Source organism: Hyaena hyaena, unplaced genomic scaffold, assembly GCF_003009895.1.
Source record: "Hyaena hyaena isolate Hyena2069 unplaced genomic scaffold, ASM300989v1 scaffold_92, whole genome shotgun sequence".
NCBI lineage: Eukaryota > Metazoa > Chordata > Mammalia > Carnivora > Hyaenidae > Hyaena > Hyaena hyaena.
Window position 1 is genome coordinate 3061252 of NW_024080723.1, and position 27144 is coordinate 3088395.

Here is a 27144-nt window from a genome sequence, read left to right on the forward strand (position 1 = left end):
ATTCCATCCCTGTGCAAAAGCTAAACTGATGGATCCATTTTAAATAATGCTAGGTATGTTTCTTCTTATTTTAATATGATAGTAATATATTGACAGATAAACAAGAACATGTTAAAAGAGTCAAGTTATAAATGAATTTTCATGTAGAGGTGGGGAAATAAGAGATAAGAATTCAGAATTCTTTTATCCTAACATGCTACTTTATCAGCCTGGAAATTTAAAATGAAGGAAAAATTACAAATAAAACTTAATAGAATTCTGCTGTGAAATTAAATTTTCTAACGCAAAAGGATGAGAAAAAATACACTGTATTTCAAGTGATAAGTGATTTAAACCGTAAGGATGAATTATGCCATGATATACTAGGAACCAGTGGACGTCCAGTACAGCTGGGCTGACAGCCCCCAAAGTGTGTTCTAAGAAGTAGCAGACTGTAAGGTTGACCAAGTCTCTGACATGTGAGTAGCACACTGTTGTACTTGTCAGCTTCAAACCTGGAGAAATATTAGAATCCTTTGGATTTTTAGTTTTCTTGACCCTAACTGCTGTTGGCACTTACCTGTCTCTCTCTGAGCTACTGGATCAAGAGGCCTGAACACTGTTTTTAGGGGCAAGTGACTATAGGTGAAACATCCATTGTGATTGCAGAGTTAAAATCAACCTAAAAAGAAAAAACAATCATAACTACATAGAGTTTATGCTAAATGCATTTTTTAAAAAGAAGTGAACACTCTGATAAATATCTCAATCATACAGTGAACTAGTCTTAGTCTGAAACAATCATGGTGGATAAAAGAGAGAAATAGAAAGAAGTGTAGTTCCTGATAACATATTTTGAGCTGATGCATTAAGAAATTTGGTATCTGCTATACCTCTGAGTTTTTACCCTGAAACAGCAACTATCTTAATTTTTAAAACAAATTTGATTCAGATGTTTTTTTTGCATATAGTGGAGAGCATATTTACAAGATCACTACCATAATTATATCTTTGTATATCAGAATATTTTAGGCTGGAATCCCTTTACTGCTGGGACTGCCAAACTGAGTTTTTGTTTTGTTTTGTTTTGTTTTTTTTATTTCTTCAAGATCACCTGAACCTTCTTTAGAGCTCCTACATTCACTGAGCATTTCAAGTAAAATCTCTGTTACTAACTCTCCAGTAAAGTTATCCATACAGATCTCACTCCAGTGTGTCGTGAGTATTCATATGTAAGCTCTGCTTCTGTCTCTTAGACTGTGAGCTTCTCACAAGGCACAGATCACTACCTATTCATCATTATCACATCAATTTTCAGCACAGTGCTTGACTCAAGACATGTCCTCAATAGCTGGTTAAGTGAATGAGTTGTGCAATTATAATTAGGTGCAAAATCATCACCCAAATCTAGTATACCAGCATAGTATTTGAAGCTTTGGAATTTGTAATATGTACACTATTTTGTGTGAAACATATTGAGTGAGTGTGCATAACAAAGTTTGCTAGGATCACATCGAGAGAGACTTTATAAAATTACAAGAGGTCATGAACAGCTTATTTCCTAATGGCTACGCTTTGCAAATTCTTGGAGAATCAACTGGTCAGATAAACTTGACTGACTTTGTCACTTTACTGCTACCCAAAAATAAAAGAAGGGATGTTGCAGGTGAAAAGAGCATAAACCCCTTATACATTTGTCCAGTAACTTGCCAGTTCAATTTACCAAATATCTCTAGTTCTGCTGGTATACCAGACTCTTTATTAAGCAATGTAGAATATAATGTAAAAAGAAAGTCACAGAATTTACTCTAAAGTAATTCACATTTAGTAAGTTAGTAAATGCAATGAATCAACTAAAAAATAAGCTGTAGAGTTAGGTATATCTCAAAACTAGAAACGTGTAAAAACAATAGTTAGAAGTTGTTTTACATCAAATGATATTTTACATATGCTAAATAGAGAATATCTTTGAGAAGGCAGAAAAATGAATACGAACAGAAGCATGGAAATTATAAAATCTGTGGTATGCCCAGAAAACAGTAGATGATTTATTTTGAACAAAGTGTTCATATAGGGAAGTACCAATTACAACTAGGTAGATAGATACAGATCATAATGCAGTGAGCGAATATCAGTGAACACCTTTAATTAACATCATATGAAATGGGAGTGGCCACAGGTTTTTGAGAAAGACTGAGATTTAGAAAGTGCAGTATAGAACTTTTGCAAAATAGAGTGAGATGGGGAAGGAAACAGGTGGGATAAACCCATTAAAGCATTTATTGCTACCATCTAGGGAGGATTTAGCAAGAGCAATAGTAAAGTGAACAGAGAGAACACAATTTCTTTGAGTTGTGTTGATGAATTTTTTCAAAAGTATACATATGTTCCTGTTCTTAACTTACTAAAATGATGGCTGATTATTTCTCTTTGGTTCTGAAGGGACAATGAAAATGGATATCCTAGCAGCTGTCCTTTCTACATTGAACGCACATGTTGCATGGTCTCTGGCAATCATCCAAATATCATCTCAGGAAGAAATAAATTATATGTCAAAAATGAGTCTCAGACTGTGCTATAGAAATTATCAAGGGCCTTTCCCCTCACTGTATAGGACTTGTTTTCACAGTGGGATAATTTAAGAGCAACCCAGTACAAGAGCAATTTATTGGAAAAAGAGTGATTGCCTCATGATCCATGATGCTATCCTCCACCTGGGACTGGCCAGCTCTTTAATGCACAGCTGCCTGAGCATCTGCCTCAGCATTGCTAGTATTTACTGTCCCTTGTGCTTCTTGACTGTCTTCCGAACAGAACTCAGTATGAAATCAAATATTTTTCCAACATTTCCAATTTAGATAAACTGAAGATTTATAGTTCAGTGCCAAAACTCTTTCTACCTGTTTTGTCCCAGAAGTTTTTTTCACAAGAACCATTCTACTACTTGGAGCAATTATGTTAACACAAATAATTAATGTGTTAAATATTTTAAGGACTTATTAGCATTTTAATATTTGTGGTCTGTAAAAATATTTCATAGTAAGAGGATTTTGTCTTAGCTCTATGAATTCCTTTTCAATCCTTCAATAACGAAATCCTTTTCTTTATTTTGCCTCCAAATGCCAGATTATCCTAGCACTTTTGGCTATTACAGTTTGTCTTTATTTTTTGCTTCTCTTCGTCCTCTGGCTTGATATTTTATTGTTTTTTTCTATGTGATTTTCTCCAGCTTCCCAACCTCTATGACAAAATTATTATTATTATTATTAACTCAGTTAATCATTCAGAGGAAATAAATCTGATTAATTCACATTAAGGCATGCATCATCTCTAAATCTAAGGAAATTATTTGAATCAAAGGCAATTTTGATATTGTTATAGAGTAAAGCAAGGGATTGCAAATAGTTGGTGTTTTTTGGAGCCACATGGCAGTAAATATGTGACTATAAACACAACCTAGATGACTGGCATGTTCTTAATCCTGTCAACTGAGAGAACATAAGAAGCAATGTTGTACATGACTGGTCTTCACACTAACTCAATGTTTTTCAAACTTTATTACCTTTTTTTTTTTCCATTATTACTCTTAGGAGAAAGTTTTAGACTTTTAATAAATATCCTAAGAAATTTTAATACGATGGATATATTGTACATTTGATATGCACTGTAGGAATACCTGTGGTTTATACATAGAAGGAAGACTATTTTCACCCCTAAAACCAATATTTGGTTTTCCAGTCAGAATTCATGCTCTTAATGTAACCTTAATAACCTTAAGATATAATGTAAAGTCATAACTCCAATCTAGAGATGACATAGAGTAAGAGAGCTATATTAAAGCATGTATAGGGGTGTCTGGGTGTCTCAGTAAGTTAAGCATCTGAGTCTTGGTTTCAGCTCAGGTCATAGGTTCAAGCCCTATGTGAGGCTCTGTGCTGACTGAACAGACCTTTTTTGGGATTCCCTGTCTCTCTCTCTTTCTCTTTCCCTCCCTGCTCTGTCTGTCTCAAAAATAAATTAATTAACATTTTTTTAAAAAGCATGTATATATGGGCTGTAGGAAATGTAGCAATTACTCAACTGAGAGAGGCAGATGGTGCTGTAAGAACTACCTGGCCATGGCAGTGACCTTACTTATAAATATAGGAAGACAGTTAAAAAGATCAACAAAATTAATCTCAATATAAATAATCTCAGTATAAATCCTACTGAACAGTAAGATACATAATTTTCAGTTGAGATATTCTTTCTTCTAATAAAGGAGAACTTTAAGGAATTTCTGAGGATACTAATTTTTTGACCAAAAAGAACATAATTATTAAATATGTAATCTATTAACATGAAAATATATGCATAAGTACTTTGGACTTTATTGCACAGGGAGAAAGTAGAGACCAGTTCCCAACAAAATGTAATATTAGCATCCTGAATAAGGACTGGGAAATGTTGACTGAGATGAGAGGGTGGAAAGTGAATTTGGCCAGAATCCACTAATGTTTATCTATTTTTTCTTTACCCCTTTATCAGCAGGAGCTTGGTCAAGGAAATGCTTACACAGTTAGCCAGAGAGTCTGTCAATATCTAGAGAACTACTCTTTCAGACCTAGAGTTCAGACCTACCTACTGAGAAATAGCTAACACAATGTGACTTGTAGGGAAAAAAAAAAAAAAGGAAAAAAGGAAAGACAATACTGAGCTAAAAGAACACTGTGCACAAAAACTCAGAATTGTGCTTTTTAGTTGAAGGGAAATTCTCTGAATTTTAAGACTATTTTAATCATTTCATTTCTCCTAATTTAGTTTGAAAATGACAATGTGTCCTTTAATGAAAAGTCATTGAACAGCTAGACATTAGTTGTTTCCTATTAAGCAAAAAATTTCAAATGTTAGTTCAGAAGTTGTTCAGATGTAGCCATCTGGGAATTAAAGCATTTTATTGTATAATTAAAAGGTGTGTTCTTCCATTAGGAAGAAAGCAAGATTACATTCCAGTTGTTATTTGATCAGAAGGGAAATGGACCAAATAACATTATTCTGTATCCTTCTCACTATGAGAAAGAAAAGTTGTGAGCATTATATATGTATTCAATGAACATATTAATCAATATCCCATTATTTGAATGTCTGAATGATAAAAATCAAATAAATGAACCCAGAAAATTCATCAAAAATTTTTTAAGGGTTTTTTAAGTTATATGTATAATCATTGGCATATCTCTACTTTTTTTCTGATAATTACTACCCATTTGTTGTTTAATTCAATGGAAACTTCTTTTCATAACTTATAAAATTTGAAATAATAAATAATCTGAAATGAATGATGAGGTACACTCACTCTAATTTACTTATTTTTATAAATAGTTCCCCATGAGTTTTTATCAAGAATGCTATTCAATGACATTTCTCATTGTGGTTTTAGGCTAAGTGAATGGCTTTCTCTAGGAACAAAGTCTAAGCTTATAAAGCAAAGGCCTTGGTTGTGAGGCTGGTCATCTATCATATGTTAGTAGAGGCCAAAGGACATACAAAATCCTTAGTTTGCTTTGGGAGGATGAGGAACATTAAGGTGTTAAGGGGGAAAAAAACTACCTTAGAATTACTAACTATAGAAATGTCAGGTGTGCTGGATCTATCTTCAGCACTTTTAATTGCATACAGACAGTTTAAACTCAGTAGTCAAACACACAACTTGTGATTCTGGATTAGGAGAAATTGGCTTTTAAAGCCATTTAAGGTGTGACTTTGGCATACAATTTGCTACTTAGAATGAAGGTTTAAAACAGTGATAATATATGCAAATATGATGAATACTATATAATGCAAGATAGAATAGGTAATCCTTTGGGTAACAAAATATTTTTTAATTTAAATTATATCAAAATTATGAAAGAATTTTAGTGTGCCATATTTACATTTTTATACAAGCAAATGGAATGTTGAAATATGAAATTCACTAAAAATTATCTGATCTCTAGCTTTCATGTTCTATGTTTCTCCTTTTTGTCATTTCAGTTATACCCTGGTGTTTAGTACAATTGTACACAAAATGTGCTCAGTAACTTTTTGACCATCTGTTATTGGTATCTGTTTTGTCTCTTTTTTTGAAATTATAATAACTGTCATGAATTCTGAAATGGAGTATTTTTCTGGCCTTCTGGTTAAGATCATTCATACATCTGCTCCCAGGAAAATTGAAGTGAATGTGGCATAGAATGAGCCCTGGGATCTACTGTGGCTCATTTATTTCTAACTGTTATGACTCAAGTGTATCTGAAATCTTGGTGACATAAAAATGCTCTAAAGATAGTCCTTGATTTGAATGTGCAATATTAATGACACTCTTCTTTACACGTGACTGACCAGGAAGAATTGATTGTCCTCTTTTTCCCTTTTCACAGTCTTAAATCATTGATAATTGTGGTATTTTGCTTCCTCCCACACCCTCCATCAATTATAAATACTAGCAAAAATCACCCTTTACTTTTCAAAACCTAGGTGCATTCTTTGAAATAAGTTACTTCTCAGGGGATTTGTGAGAACATCCTGGCATTCCCCCTTTTATTCTTAGCAAGAAGAGAATGGCCTTTAAAGGTCAAGGATTTGGGTATGAATATTGCTTTGCTGTGAAATAAACTAACAGAATTTTGATAATTCTGATAAATATATCCAATCAGTTTTTAATGACTAAGGTGCATGTTTTGGCAAGCAAGTTAATCTCATATAGTGCTAAATTTCTGGATTTGGTAGTAATATGTGACAAAAGCATTTGACTTTGTTGAGGTTCCAAACCAGCATCACAATAGAACATTGCCATATATCAGAAATAAGTTGTAGTTCAGTGGTGCACTTTGTTTCCAGCGTAGGAGCTTGTTTTGATCAGTATATACTTTTTGAGGGTCTTTTCTGTATTATCTGTATCAGTAGTTTGTTGGGTTTATTTGCTATATAATATTTCAATGTGGTTTTTTTTTTTTTTTTTTGCTTTTCTTTGATGACTAATAAGGTTGATGTTTTCATATGAGTTTTAGTCATTTCTACATATATTTTGTGAGCTATCTGTTAGAGATTTTGATCATTTTTACTGTATTGTTTATCCTCTGAGTTGGAAGAGTAGTTTTATATATTTTGGATACAAGTCTTTTGATAGATATTTTGGCTACAAATACCTTTATCCTACAACTGCTTACCTTTTAGTTTTCTTGGAGTTATATTTTGAAGAGCAAAATCCTTAATATTCATGAAGTCCAATTTCACCACATATTCTACAACTTAAACTTATAAACATGAGTGGGTTTCTGTGTATGTGAGTACATGTATGTGTATGCATGTATGTATACATAAGTGTACTATATGAGAGATAATTGCTTTCTTGTGACTATATTCTATGGTATTTTAAAGAAATTTTAAGATTTTAGATTTAACATTTATATTTATGACCATATCTTGGTATATGCTGTGAGGTAAGGAAATATTATTTAACAAATTTTTAAATGGTTTATGGAAGATAAAATCATTTCTCCAGTGAATTATCATTGTCAAAAATTAAAAGGCATGTGTGGATGTATTTGCTACAGCTCTGATATCTATATTTTACTAAATTGTATTCCATTCTTTCAACCAATACAGCACTCTCTTCATTAATAGAAGTTTTGAAGTCAAATTGTTTATCCTTCAAATTTACTCTTTCTCTTTGTTTCACACTCTTTGTCTCTCAAACTCTCTCTGTCTCCCTTTGGCTGTTCTAGATTCTTTGCATTACATTTAAATTTTAGAATCATCTTATTAAGTGGGATTTTGGAAATGGATTCTAGTGACTCTACAGATGAATTTGACAAGTATCTTTAAATATAGACCTTTTTCATTGTGTTAATACAGCATATCTCCACAATTATTCATGTTCTTTATTTTTTTTCCTTAAATCGGTTTTCTTTCTAGAAGTCTTACATATTCTTTATTAAATGTAATTTTCTATATTTCATAATCTTAATGCTATACTAAATAGTATTTTAAAATATTTGCCAATTTTTTGTTATTACTTTATTGTCTTGCTATATTTGCTAATCAGTTCTAGTTTGGGGAGTAAATTCTATATGAGTTTTTAGGCAAAAATGTTCTCTGCAAATATAAACATTTTTTTCTTTCCCCTTAACTTTTATGACTCATTTTTATTAGTACTACATTGGCTAGGAATTTAGTACAATATTGTGTAAAAATAAGGAGATCAATCGTCCTTGATTTGTTGCTATTTTTAGAAAGAAAACAATTAGTCTTTGGTCATTAACGCTGATGTTAGTCATAGGAGTTCAGTAGATGTTCTTTTTAAGTTTGAGGAAAGTTAACCCCAAGTTTTTTGTAGATGCTTGTTGTGAGCATGTGGTATATTTATTCAATTATTATTTCTAGTCTTTTAGACAATAATGAGTTTTTCCTCCTTTATTTTGTCCTGTTAATATGGTAAATTGTGTTGACTAATTTTTGATTGTTGAATGAACATTTCATTCTTGGGCTCTATCTAACAGATAATGATAGACTATCCTTTTAATATACTGCTAGCTTCAATTTACTAATACTTTGTTCAATATAATTATATATATGCTTCAGGAAGATAAGTATATTTTCTTTAAATATCTTTATCAAGTTATATCAGGGGGTACTGGCCTTCTAAAGTAAATTGGGAAAAGTTCCTATCACTGAAAGAATATATAAACTCTGAATAATTACTCCTTTGAATTAATTATCTAATTCACTTGTATAACTGTCTGGGCCTCATACTTATCAGATCTATTTTGATAATGAACTCAGATAATAATTTACTATTAAAGAGTAAATAAATCGTCCGATTTCTATGATCCCATATGAGTAAGTTATGACAAGCCATCTCAAACTACAATCTATATTATAAATTTTATTTGCATTTTGTTGCTCTTAATGTTCCTTTATATATATGTATATACACACACTCACATATATATGTGTGTATAATTTTTTTAAATTCCAGTATAGTTAACATACAGTGTTATATCAGTTTCAGGAGTACCCTATACACCTATATATATATACACACACTATATTATATACCTATATATAGTGAGTCAACAATTCAGTACATTACTATACCCTCTAGATCCACCCATGTTGTTGCAAATAACAAGATTCCATTCTTTTTTGTGGCTGAGTAATATTCCATTGTATACTTTATATCTTCAATATCCATTCATCTATTGATGGACATTTGGGCTGCTTTCACACTTTAGCTATTGAAAATAATGCTGTAGTAAACATAAAGGTCTATATATCTGTCTAGTTAGTGCTTTCCTATTCTTTGATTAAATACCCAGTAGTGGAATTACTACATCATATGGTATTTCCAGTTTTCATTTTTGAGGAACTTTCATATATTTTCCAGAGTGGCTGCACCAATTTCAGTGCACAAGGGTTCCTTTTTCTCCACATCTTTGCAGCACAAGTTGTTTCTTATCTTTTTGATTTTAGCCATTCTGATTGATGAGGTGATGTCTTATTGTTTGATTTGCATTTCCCTGATGTTGAGTGATGTTGCACATCTTTTCATGTGTCTGCTGTAATCTATGTCTTGTTTGGAGAAATGCCTGTTCATGCCTTCTGCGCATTTCTAATTGTGTTATTTGGTTGTTGTTGTTTTTTGTTTTTTGGGATTTTTTTTTATTTGATGTAGAATGATACAAGTTCTTTAAATATTTTGGATACTAACCCTTTACAAATTTCTTCTCCCATTTGGTACGTTGTCTTTTAGTTTTGTTCATTGTTTCTTTTGCTGTGCAGAAACATTTTATTTGATGTAGTTCCAATAGTTTATTTTTGCTTTTCTTCCCCATTGCCTCAGGAGACATATTCTAGAAGGACATTTTTATGGCCAATGTTAAAGAAATTACTGCCTGTGCTCTCTTCTCAGGATTTTATGGTTTCAGGTCTCACAGTTAGGTCTCTAATCCATTTTGAGTTTATTTCTGAGTATGAAATAAGAATTGGTCCAGTTTCATTCTTTTTATTTCTTTTTTTAAAAAAATTAATGTTTTTATTTATTTTTGAGACAGAGACAGAGTGTGAGTGGGCGGAAGGGCAGAAAGAGACAGAGACACAGAATCCAAAGCAGGCTCCAGGCTCTGTGCTGAAAGCTCAGAGCCTGAGGTGGGGCTTGAACTCACGAACTGTGAGATCATGTTCTGAGCTGAAGTCAGGTGCTTAACTGACTGAGACACCGAGGTGCCCCAAGTTTCATTCTTTTTCATGTTTCTGTCCATTTTCTCCAATACCATTTGTTGAAGAGACTCTTTTCCCCATTGTGTATTCATTCCTCTCTTGTTGAAGATTAATTAACCATATAGTTGAGGATTTATTTCTTTGCTTTCTATTATGTTTTATTGATATGTGTGTATATTTTTGTGTCAGTACCATACTGTTTTGACTACCACAGTTTTGTAGTATATCTTCATATCTGGGATTATGATACATACAGTTTCGTTCCTCTTTTCCATGATTGCTATGTCTATTTGGGGTCTTTTGTGGTCCCATACAAATTGAAGATTATTTTTCTTTATCTGTGAATCATGATGTTGTTATTTTGATAGGGATGGAATATATCTGCAGATTTCTCTGGGTATTATGGGCACTTTAACATTTATTTCTCCAACCCATCAAAATGGAATATGTTTTCATTTGTTTCTGTCATCTTAATTTTCTTTCATAATATTTTATAGTTTTCAGAGCACAAGTTTTCATTCTTGGTTAAGTTTATTCCGACGTATTTTATTCTTATTGGTACAGTTTAAGTGGGATTGTTTTCCTCATTTATCTTTTTGCTATTTCATTATTAGTGAATAGAAATGCAACAGATTTATATACACATATACATTAAATTTTTTGTATCCTGTAACCATTCTGTATTTATTAGATCTAATAGTTTTTTAATGGAAACATAGGGTTTCCTATAATAGTATCATGTCATTTGCAAATAGTGAAATTTTTACTTCTTCCTTACCAATTTTGATGTCATTTTTTTGGTCTTTTTCTTGTCTAATTCCTGAGCTAGTTATTACACTATTGTATTGAATAAGAGTGATGAGAGTGGACATGTTTGTATTGTTCCTGATCTTGGGAAGAAAGTTCTCAGATTTTTGTCATTGTGGATGATGTTAGCTGTGGATTTTTCATCTGTGGCCTTTATTAAGTTAAGATATATTCCATATAAGTCTATTTTGTTGAAAGTTTTTATCATGAATGGACATTGTACTTTGTCAAAGTACTTTTTCTGCATCTTTTTAAATGCTCATATGTTTTTTATCCTTTCTTGTATTAATATGATGTACTTGTTGATTAATTTGTGAATATTAAACAACGCTTGCATACCAGGAAGAAATCCCACTTGATCCTGGTGAATGATTTTTTAATATGTATTGTTGGATTCAGTAATATTTTGTTAAGTATTTCTGCATCTATGTTAATTAGGCCTATAGTTCTCCTTTTTGTAATGTCTTCATCTTATTTGGTATCAAGGAAATGCTGGCCTCATAGAATAAATTTGGAAACTTTCCTTCCTTTTCTATTTTTTTGAACAGTTTTTGAAGCTTTAAAAGTTTTGTAAAAATTCACCTGTGTATCCGTTAGGTCCTGGACTTTCATTTCTTGAAAGTTTTATGATTACTAATTAAATTTCATTGCTGATAATCTGTTCAAATTTTCTATTTCTTCCTAGTTTGGGAGGTTATATATTTCTAGGAATTTGTCCATTTCTTCTAGGTTGTTCAAATTGTTGAGAAATAATCTTTCATAACATTCTCTTATAATCTCTTACATTTCTGTGGTGTTATTATTTTTTCTCTTTTATTTCTGATTTTATTTGAAATTTTTTATGACTATGGCTAAAGGTTTATCAATTTTGTTGAACTTTTAAAAGAATCAGCCCATAATTTCACTAATCTCTTTCTTTAATTTCTATTTTGTACATTTCTGCTCTAACCTTTATTATTTCCTTCTTTTTACTGGTTTTGTATTTTGTTCACTTTCTAGCTTCTTCAGGTTAGGTTGTTTTTTGAGGATTTTTCTTTTATACTCCTCTTGAGGCAGGACTGTATTTCTATAAGCTTTTCCATTAAGATTTCGTTGCATTCTAAAAATTTCAGACCATTGTGTTTTCATTTTCATTTGTCTCTGTGTATTTCTTAATTTCCTCTTTGATTTCTTGGTTGACCCACTCGCTGTTTAGGAGCATGCTATTTAACCTCCATGAATTTGTGCTGATTTCAGATTTTTTCTTGTGGTTAATTTATAGTTTCATAGCATTGTGGTCAGAAAAGATGTATGCTCCAACTTTTTTTTTTTTCTTTTTGGTATTTGTTTTGTGACCTAACATGTGATCTATTTTGGAGAATGTTTCATGTGGACTTGAAAAGAATATGTATTCTGCTATTTTAAGATGAAATGTTCTGAATATCTTCAATTAGATCTACCTGGTCCATTGTTTCATTCCAAGCCATTGTTTCCTTGTTAATTTTTTGTTAAGTGATCTCTCCATTGATATAAATGGGACTATCATTGTATTACTATTACTGATTACTTCCTTTGTGTTTGTTATTAGCTGTTATTTGGGCATTCTATGTTTGGTACATAAATATTTACAATTGCTATATCTTCTTGTTAGACTGTTCCCGTTCTGATTATGTAACATCCTTCTTTGTCTCTTGTTACAGTCTTTATTTTAAAGTCTATTTTAAAGTCTAAGTATTGTTACTCTAGCTGGCTTTGTTTTTCTGTGTGCATGATAAATGCTTTTCCATCCCTTCAACTTCCTTCATTTTGCTGGTTTTGTATTTTGTTTATTCTCTCTCTAGCTTCCTCAGATGTAGGTTAGCTTACTTATCTGAGGATTTTTTTTTCCTTTGAGGTATACCTGTATTGCTATAAACTTACTAAGGTAAATCCAGTGTAGGACTTACTGAAGTGTGGCCATTGGTTGTAATATAAGTAATTTCTCCTGTCTCAGCTGGATTCTCAGGCTGTTAATTACTTGTTAACTTTGTATCTCTACAATGGGTTGTGGGTGGACTAGAATTCTACACTTTCCCACAAGGCTTGATTTCCACTACTTCTATTCTGCTTTCAGTTCTCTTGTAACCACTCTTTGGCAAACCATGTGTACTCCTCTCTACATATGTGTAGTCCAAACCCGAGCCAAGAACTAAAGACCATCTTCCACACAGAACTATGTGAATCCCCTCTTTATAGCTCCTTCCTTTTCAGAGCTGCATTCAACAAATTCCAACAGATTCACCTGCTCTAAACTCAAATCTCTACAACCTCAAATCCAATGTAGTTCCATACTCTAATTAATCCCTGCCCCCTGTGCCATTAGCAGGAAATTGTACCCAGACCTAGAGCCAAGACCATCTGAGGCCCCTTACTGAGTTTCTTTCCATTCTTTCAATGCTGCAGTATTTGTTTTGTTTATAAGACTTAAACAGATGTTTTATATTTTTGTTTACTTTATGATTATTTTTAAGGCAAGAGGATTAGCTTGGTGCCAGCTACTCTATCATAACTGGAAGTAGAAGTCTTAAATAATTTTAAGTCTCTGTGACTATAATCACATATCATCTTCAGTCTCTTATAGTAGTATCTCAGAAGATAAAGATCACAAAGTCCAAATTTTTTCTAAAACACTATGAATAGGTCAGTAAAAGAAAAGCTGGCATTTTTCTCTTTGATGTATTTCCTGTGACTATGTGGAAAACAGATGGGAAGTAACAAAACCTTTCTGAGATTAATTTTCTTATTTGTAGAAATGGTCTCAAAATTCTAACATTATAGTTTTATTCTTTAAATTATACCACATGAATGCATACACATACATTAAAAGTAGAAAAGTCCTGATGTATACTAGATATTCAATAAAAGGAATCTCTTCATTAGAAGCAGAATGCTAGACTAGGGGATCTCTTGAAATTTGTTACATTGACCAAAATAATGATTCTTAAGTCATTAATTTATGCTCTTTACTGTTTTCTAAATGTTTTACAAATTGCCACATAATTTGGTGCAGTTTTATGATGTAAATATTATTTTACCCTTTTCAAAATTGATGGAACAGATACAGTTCAAGAGATTTGTCCAAAATTTATCAAAAAAGTTACTGCATAATACCAAAATTAAGTTCCTTAGACTACTAATGTTTTTCTACCCCTTCTTTGTATATAAAATTCCAGTATAGAGGGAGTAAGATTCACTGAACATATCCTAACACAAAATACATGTTTTACAATCAGATGGAATAATAAACATAAATGTTTTCATGGTTCTACTGTGGACTTTCTCTTCACTTCAGAGAGTAGTAGAAACCTCTTCTACCAGTATTGGAGGAATTAAAAGCATCTCAAAGTATTCTCCTTTTGAAGCTAAAAAAAAAAAAAATCAGCGGGATACTCTCTGAAACAGTCAAACATGGCATTTTGATGAAAATATAAATAAAAGGCCTGCTAGTCAATGACACAAAGATCTCTGAATGCAATTTCTAAAGATTTCTGAATGAACATGATTTCCATTTCTTCCCCTGTAGTATCATTAACTCTAGTTGATTCAGCAATGCTGGAGCCTAGGAAAGCATTGCCATTTTCATGTGTATCTCTAAGGGGAAATTGTTCTTCAATCATATACTTGCATATGACGCTAAACTGAGGAAATATAATTTTGAATTTAAAAACCAATCCAGTTTGTGCAAACATACAGTAACTGTTTTGGAATAAGAGTGTTCAACATTAAACTCCTTAAATATTATGACTTAATCTTATTATAATTCTGCTGTCTAAAGTGGGATTCAAAATGGAATATAAGTTGTTAAAGCAGTTAACATGTAAAACCCAACATGCAAAACCAACAGGAGACTTACCAATTAATTTGGCATTATTAGACTATCCATTAAAATGTAAACTCTTTAAAAATTCATAAGTTAAAAAACTGTATGCTGATTGGATATAGATTGGGTTGAGAATTCTATATAAGTGGTTAAGATAAAGAGTGAGTGGGGGTAAAGATGAAACATGAGTCCATAATTGTTGAATCTGAGTTATAGATCCATTATTGTTTATTACAGTATTCTTTTCATATGTCTGTTACTTTTAATAATAAAAAGTTACCAAATTGTAACATGGCAGCTATATCCCTCTCTAAGGCTACTTGTGTTAAAACCCAGGTCTTATTAGGGAATGAATACAGAAGTCAAAGTAAAATATAGCTAAGGATGGATAGGGTAAGCTCTAACATGAGGATAATCAAAGCTAAGCTCAGACACATAAAAATCTATATAAGATCAAAGAGAGGAAAATAAAACAAGGAAAAATAGCAATTTAAAAAAGCTGGATGAAATGAGAAAATAAAATTTAAATAGGTATAAGCCAGGGTGCTAATGGTTTAGGGTAGAGCACAGAATATTATTCTAAGCTCCTGCTGAGACCATTTGGTTGAAACTCAAAATCATGAAATCCAGACTGATGGGATCATTTCTTCATTGAGGCAGGTTGCAGGTGGCAGGGCAGACAGACATAGTCTGCCTTTGATAGGCTCATATTTGGACAGGGTAGGGGGTAAAAATAAAGATTCCTGTTGGAGTTGGTGTTAATCCATTTTATGACAATCTCTATTACAGTGCATCTCTTTTTCTCATTTAATCTCCTCTGTACCATCATCCCATGTATTTTTGGCATTCACGCCTTCCAAATATTTTCTCCCCATTGAATATTGTATTTTGATTAGTTCTTATATCTGTGTATTTTACCAAACATTGGCTTTGTCTTTGCTGAATCACATTTTCTTTTAAAAAGCTTATTTTTAGCCACATGGGGGTGGTTAGATAGTATTTATTTGCCCTTGCTAATTTTCACATCTCCTTCTCATTTTCTATATTTATGTTTTTACATCATATAACTTTGTCCTTCAGAAAGTCAAATGTACTTGGTAATGCTTTTTTTTTTTTTTTTTCATGAACCACTGCCAAGTCCCATGGGTTTGAGGTTGAGTTGTTCAAGGGACTAAGTAATAATGTAGAAAATTTTTCAGAAAAATAATGTTTTTATCAATAAATTCTGTAAAACATGATTAGAATTAAACAAAATATGGCCTTCATAGTTTTCTAATTTTCCTAATTAAGTTATACAATATAAACATTTACTGATATTGTTGGCTGTAATTTTTCCTGTGGAAAAAACACAAAAGTTTACTTAGACTGGAGTTAATGATATTTTTAAATTAATATATTATTATGTCAGTTTTAGCATATATTTAAAAGATCTTAGAATTTTTAAACTATATTTATTAACATATTAAAGTATCAGATTTATCTCAGACCAATCATATTCTCTCATTTTTCCTAACTGAATATGATGAACTTCAGTGTTCCTGAAAACTAACAGGTCAGAGAGAACAAACATGCCTCAACAACTAAGCAGAACCATAATAGAATGAAATTTTTAAATGTTTTTTTTTATTTATTTCTGAGAGAGAGAGAGAGAGAGGACAAGAGCAAGAGAGAGCGAGAGAGAGTGAGAGCGTGAGAGAACGAGACCGCGAGCGTGAGCAGGGGAGGGTCAGAGAGAGAGGGAGACACAGAATCTGAAGCAGGCTCCAGGCTCTGAGCTGGCTGTTAGCACAGAGCCTGAAGCGGGGCTAGAACCCATGAGCCATGAGATCATGACCTGAGCCGAAGTCGGACACTTAACCGACTGAGCCACCTAGGTGCCCCCATATTAGAATGATTATTGAACTAACTAACTTGTAGACAGTATTTTCATAAACTATGAATAGAATAATTTTGTACCACCTTATAACATTTATACACACACACACACACACACACACACACACACACACACACACATCATGGCAATTCTACCAGCAAAATTTTTAAATTATATAATAATAAAGTTTTAAAAATTCTTCAATTCTATATTGGTATTTTCACTTGTGAAGGTCTTCTCTGCTTCCTAAACTGGAAAACTTTTGGAGAGGTGACAACACACACAGGAAAATTTATTCTTTCCTTTGCACTTAAAATACAGTTCTCTGAGAGGTGTAAAAACATTAAAAAAAATCTTTAGAAGAATTCAGAAGTTTTCAATACATCATGTGGTTAAAAATAATATATTTGTTTTAATCAACAAAAGAAATATACATTGACTTTGGGGATGACACACTCACAGTATATCTTCCTTCAAATTCTAAGAATCATATCCTGTTAGAACCCAAAGATGAAGAAAACTTCAAAAACACTGATATTATTAAAACTGCAACATTAAATGCGTGCTTTTGTAACTACATTATTTTTATTATTTTTGTTCTAATATTTACCCTTCTTATGTAGATATGGATTATTTCTGTGGCTCATTGGGTATTATCATTTGCCATTATTAGGGGTAGAATAAAGCCAAATAGTCTTAATTTTTGCTGTAGAACAAACAAAGGAAAATAAAAGTAGAATAATATTTGGGGAGATGAATCTAAGATTAAGGATCTTGACTTGTAGGTAGATAATAATTGGTTTCCTTAAAATAAAAAAGACATACAGGGCGCCTGGGTGGCTCAGTCGGTTAAGCGTCTGACTTTGGCTCAGGTCATGATCTCACAGTTCGTGTGTTCAAGCCCTGCATTGGGCTCTGTGCTGACAGCTCAGAGCCTGGAGCCTGTTTCAGATTCTGTACCTCCCTCTCTCTCTGACCCTCCCCTGCTGATGCTGTCTCTCTCTCTCTCAGAAATAAATAAAACATTAAAAAATGTTTTTAAAAAATAAAAAAGTCATACAATAAGATTAACCTCTTTATAAAGCCTCCTAGCTAGATATCCTATACTTTGTGTAGTTTCCCCTTGGTAGAAGCAAAAGGATTCAAGTTATAAGGGAAAACATTTGGAATTTTTAATCAGTCATTATAATTTCTTTCTCAGTCTTCTACCTGGAGGTTGTACAACTGTGAATAAGAGGTAAATATTGGGCAGGTAGCCAAACAGTAGTTGCTTATGATTTGGGGTTATTATTTGATGTGACAATTTCTACTAAGAAAAAACTTCCTGGTGATGTTTCTCAAGTTGTAATGGGAAATGTAACCAGATACAAGATAGTAAAATATGACTCTGCATCTAATTTTTGGTAAGAGAGGAGAGCTAAAGACAGAGAACATCCATTAGGGAAATACTTGCTACATGTCTACATGATAAGGCAGGCTAACAGTGGGGATGACGGTCAATGCTATACATATGAATTTGTGAGATTATGTGTATAGTTCATGGTTACAGGTTCTCTTTGTATGATAATAAAGAACATCTTGAGATTACTCCTTCAACAGATGAAAAACTGCACAAACTGCCCTTGAGAAAGTTCTTATAGAGAAAGAAGTATCTCCTAATTACCTGCTTCAGTTATTCCACAAGAACATGTGGCCAGAAATGTTCACACACTAGAACTTTACGGATAAAGTAATTTCCTTTTGAAATGGGAAATTGTTGTCATACAGAAAACCTATATAACTGAACTTTAATATTTTTCTTATGCTTCAAAATGTGATTAAAACATGCAAAAAGGAAATAGGCAATTAAGATATAATCATCTTGCTTTTTTTTTTTTAATATTCTATTGAGAACCAGATGATGAATTCTCATACATAGTCGTTTCTCTATTGGTGAAAAATATCATCTATTATAAAAATTAACAATTAATTCATTAGTCATAACAGCAGTGTTCTCATTTGAAGTGATCAATTACTAATGATTTCAAAATTCAGAAACTCTAGGATCTCTTAATTATTAAGAGAATGATTGCGTTCTGATGTAACCCCATGCACAGATATAAAGTTAGTATATCATCCTAAAGGAATAAAGTTTCTAAAGTAACCTGCTATTTAAAAACTTAATAACAAAAAGATTTAAATATTGTCAAACAGGAATTTCTAAGTATTTTTGTAAAAACACTGACATATACCTTGAATAATCTTTAAATATCTGTATCCTAAACATCAATATTTCAAAACAAAACAAATTTTATTAGTATAGGCATTTTAATTACCTTAACTATAAATGAAAAGTTTTACATTTTTATTTCACTTTTGAGAATTTATTTTATTTAAACACACAACAGTTGGAAATTTTTTTTCTTTCATATTATCATCTTATATCAAACATCTGGAAAATAGCACTGTAAGGTTATTTAGAACAGACTCTACTTTGTTCCTCTTTGTCAGTAGCAGAGTATCAAAGAAATGCATAGGTGACTCCTGAATAATTGAACACATTTTCACTTAGTAAACATATTTTTGGTGGCAGTACATAGCAGCCACTGAAAATACAGTGATGAAAAACTGCCTAGTCTGTCTAGAGCTGCCAGATAATCAATATTTGGAAGTTCAAATATTTATATTGATGCCATATAATTTTAAGCCATGAAAGCTTTGAGATAATTCCACTGATCAGCCCCATGGTTACCTTTTCAATATTCTCTTTCAAATGTCTGTCTGTTTCAATATTCTCTTTCAAATGTCTGTCTGTTTCTCCATATTCTAAATTCTTAGCCAATTTATTCAAAATCTTGATTTCAGCTATTCTCTGTTTTTCAATGACTCTCCACTCTTTCAATTTCTCTAAAATAAGGTAATAAACATGATGAAATAAGCACAGTGCCTGAGACACAGTTCCCTCTCCATATTCCTTCTACCAAAGGTGTTCTAACTCTGAAACGTCAGCTTTGTCTAATTCTTCAACACAGAATATTTTATATTTTACCAATTTAAGATTATTCAATATTTCAACACTATGTCCAATAATTAAAACACCTATAATCATATTCTCTCCCCAGAGGAGAGCTTATGTAAACTTTGTATACTTGAACTTTTACATACATGTGTACTAACCAGTGGTAACACAAAACTTTCCCAAGTTTTTATGGGGAAAGAGGGTTTTCTGAAGGCTATTCTCTAATAATGTCATTGCTGAACTCTAAGGAAAAGGAAATTCTACAATAGAGGGATTAACACAACCCTTGGAAGTACTGGTTAAAATCAGATATTTGTTGGTGTTTCCAATGACATTTTTAGGAATTTCTGGACACAATGTATCATTATCAAATGTCAAACTAGGTTGTAATGTTAAAGAATAGTTGTTAAACTTTTATTGAACATTTCTAGTTTGTGTGACATGATAACAAAGTTTTGGGACACAGAAACTAATTTTGCTTAAACGTCAAATGAAGATTTACAACTTGAAGCATAAATAATGGTGTATCAGGCATAGAAAGTGGACAATGGGAAGTTATATTGCTTTGTTCTTTACAGATATCATGTTAATGTAATTCTCATAAGACTTTTATGCGTAGGGGGGCCTCAGTGGCTCAGTTTGTTAAGTGTCCAACTCTTGATTTTGTCTCAGGTCATGATTTCACAGTTTCATGTGTTTGAGCCCCACACCAGGCTGTGCGTGGAGCCTGTTTGGGATTCCCTCTCTGTCTCTGTCTCTCTCTGTCTCTCTCTCTCCCTCCCTCTCTCCTTCTTCCCTGCTCACTCTCTGTCTCTCTCAAATAAATAAACAAAAAAATTATTAAAAGAAAAAGAACTTTATGGGTTAAACATCAAGTCTTCACATATTAAAAAAATATTGCTATAAAAAGTAAATTCTCCACAGAGCTGATAAAGATGATAATTTGTTTTATTTAAAATTAATTAATTAATTAATTATTTTTTAATGTTTGCTTATTTTTGAGAGAGACAAGGACAGAGTGCAGGCAAGGGAAGAGCGAGAGAGAGGGAAACACAGAATCTGAAGCAGGCTTCAAACCCACGAACCATGAGATCATGACTTGAGCCTAAGTCAGATGCTCAACTGACACAGCCACTTGGGGGCCTCTAAATTTATTTATTTAATTCAAGTTAGTTAACATACAGTGTAGATAACAATTTGAATGGAAGCCAAGGTCTGACTGATTTTCTATACAAAACCAGCACTCTAAGAAAGCAGAGATAAAGGTCTAAATATTCTGTATTGTGTTTTAGAAAGTTTTATTGTGGGTAAATCTTTTACCAAAGCCACAATAAGCACTAGAGTCTCATGATCTTTAATTATGGGGATGACTTAAGGTAAAGGTAGAGAAATCAAACAAGTAGATGTGCTACTATATAACAAGTTTTCCTTGTTCCAAAAATGTAATTGATATGTTCACCTTTTCCAAATCAAATGAAGCAACTAACTCTGAGACTTCATGAAGACATTCTTTTTTCACCTGGTGAACTCCTTGTAGAATTTACCTTTGTTCTCAGTTTTTATCTGAGGGGGTTATTCAGGAAAGTGTTTACACTTGTGTGATGAGGCTGCTTTCCTTTTAGAATTAGGGAGACTGTAAATTTTAAATGCATTCTAAGCTTATAAAATAAAACTCAAGCAGAATGTTTCCATTTGCATTTTTTAGTTAGGGAAATATTTCAAGGTGTTTCAACATGCTTATTGTAAGAGGTTGCTTTTAAATACTTCTGGATTTTGTAATGAATCTTATGTTACACGAATTTTTTTTCCCAACAGATTCCTGAAAGTGTAATTATCCATTCTGTATATGAGGGACTCCGTTTCTTGATAAATGATTTTATTGTTCAGTAAGACTGAACATTTGATCCACATATGAGCCAATTGACAGTACAGAGAGCATAGTCCTGGACATAGATAGCACTTTTAATCTGCTCACTAGTCAACTTCAAGGAAAACTAGATTCAAACAGCAGCTAATGGTCTTCTACTATGGAAAAGACAAACCAAAACACAACACTACACTGGTAGTGAAGGAGTAGCAAACTGTTCACAAAAAGATGTTTATTTTAATGTTATACAAAATGGGATTTTCAATAATAGTTGTATTAAATACATTTGACTCTCTCACAATGATTGTAGAGTAAGTGGAAAGAATGTTTAAGGCTGTTCAATGAATTCAGTGTACAAATCTATAAATAGAGAAGAGTAAGACATAATCTTGTTTCTCACCGGTCACTTTGAATTTTGGAGAAGGCTTCAGCAGGGCCATCCTTCCTTCTAAAGTTCCAAAATAATCTTAAGAGAAAGCTTTTATGGTAATCAGTGTATAGGATAGTCTTTTTCACATAAATAAGATACCCAGTGCAACATATTTTTCTAATCAAATGGCCACTATTCGAAACACACTTTTAAATCAGATGTTCTTTTGGCTCCAATTTGCTCTTGTATATTCAAGTAGTTTCAGTAAGAAGTCTTTTTTCCCACAGTTGCACTTTCATAAATAATGTCACTTGCTGAATGTAGATGGGAAAACTACTAGTCTTTCTAAACCTCACTTTCACCCTTGGATGATGATTAATAATTCCAATTACAATGAATTTTTATCAGCCTTAGGTAGATAATATCCATGAAATCATCTAAGCTAGTACTCAGATAGTGGTGAACACAAAATAAATATTAATTCTCTGCTTATTTATACATAATATTTAACCCTTATAATATTATATAAATTGAAAAATACTGCTTTCCACTTAATGTCAGAATATTGATGAATCTGAGACAAAAGAACATTAACAAAGTTCTGTGTTGAGTTACATTTTTATCACAAAATATTTATTTCATTTAATAGTAAACTATTTGAATTAATTGATTACTATGTCCATATTAGTTCATCTATGTTTTACTATTGTAATAAATTAAGCAATATACTTTTAGTTGGTCTATTATTCAGTGTCTAAAAAGTAGTCTGACATTTTGAACAGCTGTTCTTCAGCTTATTTGGAAATATTACAATCTTATTTTCTATTTTATATACATGTTTCATTCATTTTAGCAATGTTCTGATTAAATTTTTTTTGATTAACTGAAAAAGTTATTTCACTTTCTAACTCTAAGACGAAGAAGAATTGAACCTTAGAAATGAAAAGTCAAGAAAAAATAATCAGTGAAATAACTAATCAGTGAAAATGTCATCTGCACACAATGTAGACTATGTTTTCTAAGATAAGTAAAATATTTAATAGGAAAAAAAACTTGATTAAATGCTTATATGGAAACCTTAGGAAATAAGTCACTACTTCTGCATAGGTACTAGATAGCAGTTTATAAATGCCAGTTATTTATTATGTCTCCTTCTTTTATCCTTGGGCTAACTAATTTGTGAATATATGATAAATCATAATGTATTATTTACTACTGTATGTATATACATTACATTTTAATATGGAATAAATTATTATTATTTATTTATAGGAATGCTTAGCACACCTTTTGTAAGAATCCAAAGGCATCTTAATTTCTTTTTAAATAATTGAACTGAACAAATGGGTATAGAAACACCTTTGCAAAGAATAGGTGTAACATACATAAGTATCCAAGCAATAGACCCAGATTCTGAGTATTTCTGTTAATGGTCTGTCAGTTGTAATTATTTCTCCTCATAACCTTTCCAATGTCATGGTACTTAAAATTTTTAAATTATCAATGCGAGTTTTCTGAATTACATTCTAAAGGTCAGTTTCTTTAAGAGAGAGACAACGGTTCTTTATATTCTCTATACCTGCTCAGTATCCTACACTTAATAAATGTTGAATGAATACATAGATTGAATGAATAAATTAGAACTTGCCTACAGTGTTGTATATTAATATTTGGATTATCATAACAATTATTTCTTTTAAAAGAAAAAAATAATAAAGAAAAACTTCAGAGGATATTTATATTTATTTCTATCTACTTATGTTGAAATTTGAGTGTTACCTTGTTACAGAAAATTATTCTGTGAACTTTCTGTGACTTCAATCTTTTTATCACCAACAAAAGAAAACACTCTTAATCAGTTTGAAAACATTTCATATGTGCATTTCTAGATATGCTTACAACCTCAATAACCCAATACCTACCTACTGTTCTATTGCTTTGAACAATAAATATCAAGAATTTAGCATAGAATATACATTTGAGCCCATAAAGATGATAAGTAGGGTAGAATATCTGTGTAACGGGGACTCATATAGGTTAGAAGAGGAGAAACCTGTCTCCGTGGAATAATTTTAGCCCATAAATGTCTCACTCACATTATCTAAAATAGAAAGTGGATGAAATTAAAAGAGTTGACATTTCAAAGAATGATTGCAAAATCACATGTGCAGGTCCAAAAACTAGCTGCAAAATTACTTGATAAGGGAAAAAATAAGAATTCCATGTGAAAGAAAGATCTGAGAATTTTAATAAGCTCAATATAAAGAAGAAGTAGCAGTGGCTACCCCAAAAAACAGAATTGTAGGTAGTATGGATGTAAGTATGAAATACAGGGATAATACATAATGTTTTATTGTATATACAATATATTTTAGTTTTTGAATAATTGAAAACCATAAATGAAAATTGAACAATATAATTTGATATTTTATTCTAATATATTTTATTTTCTGCTTCAGAAAAATGATCTGTTAGCTATATTGATGTTGTTGCTTTTTGCCCCTCCTTTTATAAAAACAAACTTCTTTATGTTCATCATAACATCACAAAGTCCTTTTTTGTCTAGCTATTAAAATAATTATGTATATATAGTGAACTTAAAAATATGATTTTTCATTTTTGTCAACATGTTCAAGTTTCACCTTGGCCATAATTACTCTTCCTTCAGTATTTCATTGACTTTTTGAAACATAAATGATATTTCAGTTGGCTTTTATCTTTCAAATACAATTATCATTTGAGAACCTAGAAAATTCATTAAGAACAACAAGATTTGGAAGTCTAGGATAGGCATTTTCAAAACTTTTGAAATTATTACTTTGTATATTTGAAAAATTGTAACCAGTAGAAGAGGTCATTGATGATGTTATTTTGAACAATTACTGTAAATGAATGCCTTTAAAAATTTAAATTAAATTTTCATTCCTTTGAATGCAAATAGTAATTTTTTCAGAATAATTTTTAAATCTTGATTAGTGTTCTATACTTTACAAAGTGCATACATTTTCTCCCAGTCCATTCAGACTGCTACAATGAAATACCATAGACTGGGTGATATGCAAACAACAGAAATGTGCTTTTCACAATCTTGAGGGCAGAATTGACGAGTGACGACATGGTCAGCTTCCGGTGGGAGTCCTCTTTTGGATTGCAGACTGACTTCTAACCTTATAACCTCACGTCCTGGGAAAAAAGTGAAACTTCTCTCTTCCCTCCTAAAAGCACTAATACCATTTATAGGGGCTCAATCCTCATTACCTAATTACCTCCCAGAAGCCTCAACTTCAACTGCCATCATGTTGGGGGTTAAATTTTAACACGAATTGGGGAAGAGGACACCAACATTTGGCCCCTAACGTTGTACTTAGTACTAATCATAATGGGAGTTTTAAATACAATGTTACTTCAGGGGCAAGATGGCGGAGAAGTAAGGAGCTCCGTACTTGCACCCACGCCCATACATCACACGGAAAAGATCTGAAGCCATTGGAAACCTTACAAAACCTGAGAGATTGGGAGAAAAAGGATGCAGAATCCACTGAGAAAGCCTTCTAACATGAATGCGAATGGGGGAAGATAAAATCCGGCCGGGATCAGAGACTCCAGGGTCGGAGGTGATCCCCCTCTGCGGGGAGTGAGAGGGGAAAAAGAGAGAGTCCAAAACAGAAAAACCTCCACTAGGGGAAAAACCTCTGCTCAGGGGATAGAAAGACACTGTGTGCCAAATACCTGAACGCCAGGTACCCTCGAGCCAACTGGTCCCGGGGGGACTGAGCACACAGACTGCTTCTTTGTGCTTGCTCCTGGTGGCTGGACTTCTAGAGTAGTGGCGCGCCTGCCGCCATTGTCCTCCACGCGGGCTTGGGCCCCTGGAAGAGCCGCGCACGGACACCGGGCTTCCGCGCTACTGGCTGGCTGGAACTCTAGAGGGAAGGCAAAGAGCTAAAAGCTGGGAAATTTGCTTGTGAGTTCGTGTTTCGGGTGACAAGACATAGAGGGACCTGGTTTTCCTCTGTTTTACCCAGATTGCAGTATCCTCAACGACCAGAGACCACCGGGGAGACCGAGTCACCCATGCGAAGGCAAAGGGCTTTATTACGGGCTCGAGCTCGGGCTCACAGACTTTACCAGCACAGTGGATCCGTGCTGTGAGCCCCGAACAAAGGCAGAGTAGGGTTTTTATGGGGTTTGTGACGGGGGAGTTACAGAAGTTGTGGCATGGAAACAGAGATCCAATCATAATTATACAATATCATTGACAGCGGGTTTAACCATACATGTTATCCAAAGTATCTGTTATTTTGGCAGGATCCAATTACAACATTCTGGGTACCCTTAAATTCAACCAACCATAGAGTGAGCCTAGAGTCTTGTTCAGCGACTAATGGCTTAACTTTTACATTAGGCAGCCGAGATTTATCTATAGTTGCTGGCTTTTCTTGATTGGGCGTTGCCAAGGTAGTGTGGTGGAGTGAGTGGTGGGCAGATTCTTCGGCCTTGGACAATGTGTAGCTGCATGATAGTTTCAGGGAAACTGAAACTTAGGCCTTCTAGTTTAGAGGGGAAACTTAAGGCCTGTCATGGATTTTGTCTGGTTTAGACTTGTTTCCTTACACCTCACACCAGCGGGCTTGGCGCACCCGGCAGGCAAGACCCCACCCATGCTCACCAGCCGGACCCAGAGAAGGAAGCAGAAATTCTCACTCCACCCCCAGAGCTAGGCAGGAGGCCTGGAGTTGCCCCAAGGGGGTTGCCTCGGAAGTTGGGTCTAAGGCAATTTCAACTGGGCACGCGGACTGGGATTTGGAGATTGGGACTGGCCTGAGTTGAAGAATACAACCAACTTTAGCTGCGCCCCCAGTACGGGGAGTTTCCATGCCTAAAAAAGCGAGGTGCAGCTCTTGGTTCAAGAAGGGACTGGAGCATCACCACTCTCCTCCCAACAACCACCAAGGCAGAGCTCCCGCCTGAGGCATTGGACAACGACCGCCCATCCCTGCTTGAGAGCTGCCCTCCTCCCCTTTTTTTTCCTTCTTTCTCTTTTCTTTCTTTTTTCCCCAAACACTGACCTGATTAACTCTGGTCACCAGCTTGCTAAAAAATCACAACTTGTCCATTCTGTAGATGTAAATTCTACACCTACCGACCTTTTCATCTCTTTTTTCTCAGG

At 33.2% G+C, this 27144-nt stretch overlaps 1 long non-coding RNA gene across 1 annotated transcript in view; it reads left to right on the top strand.

Annotated features, from left to right (window-relative positions):
- The window catches only part of LOC120233474, a 164910-nt gene that overhangs the window by 40551 nt on the left and 97215 nt on the right, over positions 1 to 27144 (top strand). The window lies entirely within an intron of this gene.